The sequence below is a fragment of the Astatotilapia calliptera genome, unplaced genomic scaffold (genome assembly GCF_900246225.1).
Source record: "Astatotilapia calliptera unplaced genomic scaffold, fAstCal1.2 U_scaffold_1, whole genome shotgun sequence".
NCBI classification, from domain to species: Eukaryota; Metazoa; Chordata; class Actinopteri; order Cichliformes; family Cichlidae; genus Astatotilapia; species Astatotilapia calliptera.
In genome coordinates this window covers 40,208-47,818 of record NW_020535618.1, presented here as the reverse complement: position 1 = coordinate 47,818, position 7,611 = coordinate 40,208, and positions in this window count along the sequence as shown.

Below are 7,611 nucleotides of genomic sequence, written 5' to 3'. Positions count from 1 at the left end.
TATTCATTTTAAATGCTGCCTTCACACTTTCACATCAAACAACTTCTCCTACAGCCAAACCACACTCCTCAACCGACAAATCAGTGCCAACCGGTATTTTAACACCATGCCGATGGGAGAGGCTCCAAAAGCTTTCCATCCCATGATTCATTCTGGCCATCTACCGAATAAAACAACAAAGAAATACCAGTGAAAGAGAGTTGTGTAATAGAACAGAACAGTGAAGTAAGTAAGTTCCTTTAGGAACATTCACACTCATTCTCCTCGCCACACCTACAACAGACGCTCACACATGCACACCCAACAGACAGGGAGAGAGAGAAATGCACAGCTAAGTACACGAATGATTCTTAAAAGAGCTGTTTCTGTTAGAATGAAGAAGGAATACGTGGAGGTAAAGGGGACAAACTGCCAGTTGGGCAACAAAAGAAAAAGAGGGAAAATATTGTTATTTTATGTGAATAAAATTGTTATTTCTCTTATAGCAGCTATTATAAATGCAAAAACAAAAACAAAATGCAAGATTCTTTTGAGTTATGAACTTTTTTCAGGAATATATGTGATTATATGTGCAGACTCTGCTGACTTTTGACTGTTCAAAGGAATGCAGTGGCATTTATCTAGCTCTCATCTTGCTACATGAGTCTGCTAACCTAACCCTGTTGTATGTATGCTTTAACAGGTTTAGAGTCTGCTCATGTGACTACAACCATCAGACAATTAATCAAATCAATTCAAATCGCTTTTATTGTCACATCACATGTGCAGGTAGACAGCACATGTGAGTGAAATTCTTGTGTGCAAGCTTTACAAGCGCCAGAGGTGTGCAAAATAAAATACAGTAACACAAGAACAAGCAAAATATAAGAATGGGTAAATCAGAACATTACAACAATAAATATATGTACAAGTATAAGAATGTATGCACATTACTGAGTATGTAATCTAAATATGTATGTCTACGTGTAAAAAACAATTAAATATAAAAAATATAAATAAAATAAATAAATATAAAATTAAATAAAAACTAAAAAATACAATAAATAAATGTGTTCATTGATGCTGGATTTTTTTATTTATTTATTTATATAGAAGAAAGTGTTAACAAGCTTAAAAGTTGAGGTGAGCAGTAAATAAAATAGGGTTAAACACACAGTATCGCTCTCAAACTGCTCCTCTTCCTGGAGTGAAGCACAGCCTGATAACCCTCCTTCTTCTTCCTGCTCTTAAACACAGCACCTCCTCTCTGTCCACGTGTTTCCTCGTTCCCTCCCCTTCAGATCTGCACATTGAAGATGGGTGTAACCAACATGTGGTTAGAAGATGGCGCCGGTGAGGTCGGCTGCCGGCTGCCGTCACGACTGCTCCGACCACTTTTTCTTTGTCTTTGTTTTTTAAGTTTTCAGCGTTTCTAAATCGGCAAAATCACCACCATTGGGTACATTAGGTATGACAGTGACACTCTTGTTTCTATTGGTTTACAATGTACTCACAATTCGAAGTTTTTAACTCCGGATCCGAGCTGGCCGAGTGAGATCTTGAGGGAGAACAAAGGGAAGCGGCGGCGGCGGCCTAGAGGGAAGCGAGCCGGCGTCAGGAACAGGCTGAGAGCTCGTGCACACCGCACACCTCTGCCTAGCATCCTGCTCGCCAACGTCCAGTCCCTGGAGAACAAGCTTGATGACCTCAGGGCCAGAGTAAAGTTCCAGAGAGACATTCGGGACTGCAATCTCCTCTGCTTCACCGAGACATGGCTGAACCCAGCGGTGCCGGACCACGCCATCCAGCCGGCCGAGTTCTTCTCAGTTCACCGCATGGACAGGACACGGGACTCGGGGAAGTCAAGGGGAGGCGGCGTGTGTTTAATGGTGAACAACAACTGGTGCAACAGTGCGAACGTTGTTCCTCTCACACGCTCCTGCACACCAAATCTGGAACTACTGTCCATCATGTGTCGTCCTTTTTATCTACCTCGGGAATTTACATCGGTCATTATAAGTGCCGTTTATATTCCACTACAAGCGGACACGGTCACTGCCTTATGCGAACTGCATGAGGCACTCACACAGCACCAGACACAACACCGGGACACTGCGCTTATTGTGACGGGGGACTTTAATAGCGCCAACCTCAAACGCGCAGCGCCGAACTTTTATCAACACATCTCCTGCCCCACCAGAGGTGAAAGGACACTGGACCACTGCTACACTACGGTCAAGGACGGCTACAAGGCACAATCCCGCCCTCCTTTTGGCAAATCTGATCACGCCGCCATCTTCCTCATCCCAAAATACAAACAGAGGCTGAAACAGGAAGTTCCGGTTCAGAGGAAGGTCGCGCGCTGGACGGATCAATCGGTGGCCGCGTTACAGGACGCACTCGATGACGCAGACTGGGGCATGTTCAGAAACAGCTCCGATGATGATGTCAACGTGTTTACGGAAGCGGTTGTGGGATTCATCGGGAAACTAGCGGATGATACTGTGGAGACAAAGACTATCACAACGTTTCCCAACCAGAAGCCGTGGGTGGATAAAACCATCCGCGACGCTCTGAGATCCCGCACCGCTGCCTACAACACGGGACTCATGACGGGGGACATGGACCCGTACAAAGCCGCGTCATATAACGTGCGGAGGGCGGTGAAAGAGGCGAAGCAGCGCTATGGGAGGAAACTAGAGTCACAACTCCAACAGAGTGACTCTAGGAGCCTGTGGCGGGGACTAAGGACAATAACGGACTATAAAGCACCAACAACCGGTATGACGAACGCGGCCGTGACTCTGGCAGACGAGCTGAACACTTTCTATGCTCGCTTCGAGGCTGCAGCTAAGGTCTCCAACAATGCTAGTGTTAGCGGTGCTAACGGCTGCAGACAGGAAGATACTGCCAGCACCGGAAACGTGCTCGTCATCTCCGAGCATGAAGTAAGGAGAGCCTTCAAGAGAGTGAACACCAGGAAAGCAGCAGGACCAGACGGCATCCCAGGTCGTATCCTAAGAGACTGCGCATACCAGCTAGCTCCTGTGTTCACTGAGATATTCAACATCTCTTTATCTCAGTCGGTGATCCCCACATGCTTCAAAGAGTCCATCATTGTTCCTGTCCCGAAGAAACCCCACCCTGCTTCTCTCAATGACTATCGCCCTGTAGCCCTCACCTCAGTAGTGATGAAGTGCTTTGAACGCCTGGTCAGAGACTTCATCATTTCTTCACTACCAGACACACTGGACCCACTACAGTTCGCTTACCGTCCAACTCGTTCCACAGACGATGCCATCTCTCATCTCCTCCACACATCACTCACTCAGTTGGACACTAGAAGGGGGAATTATGTTAAAATGCTCTTCATAGACTACAGCTCTGCATTTAACACCATAATTCCCTCCACACTCACCACCAAGCTGGAGCATCTGGGACTCAGCTCATCTATGTGTCTGTGGATCTCCAACTTCTTAACTGGCAGACCACAGGCAGTAAGGATGGGCGGACATGTCTCAGCCTCCACCACTCTCAGCACTGGAGCCCCCCAGGGGTGTGTTCTGAGCCCCTTGCTGTACTCTTTGTACACATATGACTGTGTGGCCACTACCAGCTCCACCACACCATCATCAAGTTTGCTGACAACACCGTCGTGGTGGGCCTGATCTCTGATAACAACGAGACGGCCTACCTGAAGGAGATTAGGAATCTGGAGAACTGGTGCCAGAGGAACAACCTCCTTCTAAACGTCAGTAAGACAAAGGAGCTGATAGTGGACTTCAACACTAAGCAGGAGAGGAACTACCAGACCCCCATCATCAACGAGTGCCCAGTGGAGAGAGTGGACAGCTTCAAATACCTCGGAGTTCACATCACGCAGGACCTGTCATGGTCCTGTCACATCAACACCGTGGTGAAAAAGGCCCGTCAGCGTCTCTACCACCTCAGACGCTTGAGAGACTTCATCACTTAAATCACGCTGCTGTTATTGTGTATATGCTGCTGTTATTGTGTATATATTTATTTATATTTCTTCATACATTCTTATATAGTTCTATATTGTGTATTTTGTTGTACAGTTATTTTATTTTCAACTTTAATTTATATATTTTATCTTATTCTCCCAGTTAAATTTACCCTTCATTCTAATTTGTGTTGTACAGTTATTTCATTTTTAACCTTAATTTATATTTTATTCCTTCCTAGTTAAATTTACCCTTTTTAATTTTTCATATTTATTTCCTATCTTATTCATAGCCTTTTCCTTTTTTGTTTTCTTTAGGTCACGAGCAGTTGTCCAAGCATTTCACTACATATCGTACTGTGTATGACTGTGTACGTGACAAAATTTGAATTTGAATTTGAATTTGGTGACGTGTAAGAGCTGACAGGCTCCATTCACTGAAGAAACACATGTTGTTGAGATCAGAGCTCAGTGTAGTGGCATATGTTAACTCACAAGCATTCACTATGACACCACTGACACAGCAGAGATTGAGTAAAATCTTAGACGCTCCAAATCTGACATTCACACATGAGGGAATCAATATGGCAGATTTAATGGGGTCAGGGAAACCGCACAACTGCGCCAAGAGAGCAGAAGTTGAAGAGAAAATCAGAGACGATCTCAAGGCGGAACCCATTCCGGGAGCTGAAGACTGGTTTACAGATGGATGCTGTCACAGAGATGAAGAAGGACTGAAAGCAGGCTACGCTGTAGTCTGCAGAAATGGGACTGAATTTGAAGTAAAAGAGGCTAGAAGACTTGAAGGGCAGCAGTCGGCCCAGAGAGCAGAAGTAATTGCATTAAGCCGAGCCCCGAGACTCGCTAAAGGAAAAAGAGTAAACATTTACACAGATTCAGCTTATGCCTTTGGAGCAGCTCATGTGGAGCTTGCCCAATGGAGAAGAGCAGGATTCAGGACAGCAGAAAATGCACCAATCTGCCACAAGAAGAAAATGGAGGAACTTGAACAGGCCTTGGAAGACCCGGAAGAGGTGAGTATTATAAAATGTAAAGGTCACTCTTCAGGGACTGGCATGGTGGCCAGGGGAAATCAGAAAGCCAATGAAGCCGCAAAAGAGGCTGAAGGATATAAAGGACCAAGGCAGATGGTGCAAATAAGTGTAGAGGAGGAATCAGGAGTCAACATGATGGATGAGGCCAGAAAGGCCCAAGAGGAGGCAGCCCCGGAGGAGAAGGGGGTGTGGAAGAACCAAGGAGCATGGGAGGAAGGAGGTCTGTGGAGAGGACCCGACGGACCTGTGCTGACTGCAAAACTGGCAAAACAGATGACCGAGCCCGTGGCCCAGATGGAGAGACATCTGTGCCATTGGTGGGACCCATTTTTGAAGGATATGATTAAGGAGAAAGCCAGGACGTGCCTGATCTGTGGGAGGCACAATCCAAAGCCAGTGATAAAGTCAGAGGCAGGTAAGTTTCCTATTCCAGAGAGACCAGGAGAAGAGATTGTCATCGACTTCACTGACATGATCGATGTGGGTCCAGGAGGAGTCAGGTATTTATTGGTGTGTGTGGATGCCCTGACCGGCTGGCCAGAGGCATGGGCCACAAAGAGGGAGGATGCTAAAAGTGTGGTTAAGTGTTTGATTAATCATTACATTCCCAGACATGGGTTCCCCAAGCGAATTCGGTCAGATAATGGGACCCATTTTAAAAACAAAGATTTGGCGGAGGCAGAACAGAGGCTGGGGGTGCAACACGCGTTTGGAACTGTGTATCATCCTCAGTCCCAAGGGAAAGTAGAAAGGATGAATCTAAATTTGAAGAACAAAATAGTCAAAATTTGTGCTCAGACGGGGCTAAATTGGGTCGCATCCCTGCCCATTGCATTAATGATCATAAGATGTTCTGTTAACCAATCCACAGGCTTCACGCCGTACAAGCTGTTGACAGGACGACAGTTTCCAGGTCCTTGGACGGCAGTCCCGGCTGAAGAGAGTATAAAAAGTAACAGAACGCATGCAGAATATTGGAAAGAATTAAAAGCTCTTAGGGCGATCGTGGCTCAAGAGTTGGGAGTTCGCCTTGTAATCGGAAGGTTGCCGGTTCGAGCCCCGGCTTGGACAGTCTCGGTCGTTGTGTCCTTGGGCAAGACACTTCACCCGTTGCCTACTGGTGGTGGTCAGAGGGCCCGGTGGCGCCAGTGTCCGGCAGCCTCGCCTCTGTCAGTGCGCCCCAGGGTGGCTGTGGCTACAATGTAGCTGCCATCACCAGTGTGTGAATGTGTGTGTGAATGGGTGGATGACTGGATATGTAAAGCGCTTTGGAGTCCTTAGGGACTAGTAAAGCGCTATATAAATACAGGCCATCTCTTGTGTCTAGTTTCACACAACAGGTTGCAGCAGGAGTGACCACGGTGGACAGGTCCGCACCCTACGCCAAGGTGGTGTGGCTGAAGGTCATCAAGCGAAAGTGGAAAGACCCGAGGTGGACGGGGCCATTTGAAGTGAACGCTCGTACCACAACAGCGGTCCAGTTGAAGGGGAAAGGCGAGACCTGGTATCACTGGTCTCAGTGTGCAGTAGCCGATGAGAGCTTGGTGGAGAAAAGCTCATCTCCAAATAACATGGGTGGTAAAAAGAAATAGAGGCAGAATAAACCCTCTCACCCGTGCAACAACCAACCAGTAGTCCACCTGGAAGGTCGAAGTAAGAAGAGGAGGATCGCAGAGAATCACTCGACCCAAAGAGGGGGCGTTAAGGAGGCGTAAAGCTGAATAGGCTGGGGCTCCAGTCTAGAGTTAGAGGAGAGTAGGGGAACCAAAACCATGGGCTTGTGGGGAGATTGGAAAATAACTGGGGTGTTGGCATGTTCAAGTGTTTTAATATGTTTCTTTGTTTTTTGGCAGACAGGTGAATTGCCCAGACGCAGAGGTCTACCCGCTTCAGAGTCCAAATTGATTGCGTTGCCAAGGAAGGTTAAGCGTGAAGTCTCAGGTAAAAGGGATGAGTGCCTCAGCATATATGGTGGACTAGAATTAGACTATGTTAATGGGTCCACCACTTCATTCACGTTTGATTTGTGCAACGTTTTTATCTGTAAGGGAGCTGACAGTAGCTGGAGGGGATTTAATGTGTGGGTGTGTTGGGATTATGCTGTGAACACATATTGTGAAAGGGGAAGTCGTCCTTATGCCAATTGGTGTCGGAACTGGGATCAGGTAAAAGGTTACACTGGGGAAGATTGGGAGGCGTCAGAGCAGGGGCCAGAGAATGAGCTAAAACTTCAGAGAGATTATAGTCCGGCCCAGAATCCATTGACCTTGTCAATGGGGAACTGGTGGCGTCAAAATTCCTTATATTTAGTTCTGGGTGTGGAAACTGTAGGGATAGATCCAAAAAGGTTAATAAAAGTTAATTTTCTTAGTAAAGCTAAACCAATGAGGCCTGTAGTAAGGGACAATGGGACATCACTGATAAAAGACAACCGAATTTCAGACAGGAAGGTAGTTGTAGTCGAAACCACGCCTGAAACCACAAGATTTAATTGAACGTGCCACCGGATTCAGTGACAGCAATCTCTGGCTGGATTGGGTGGCTCAAAATGCTAGGGAACAGCATGTAGATGATTGTGTTGCCTGTGCTACAGCTAGACCTCGTTTGTTT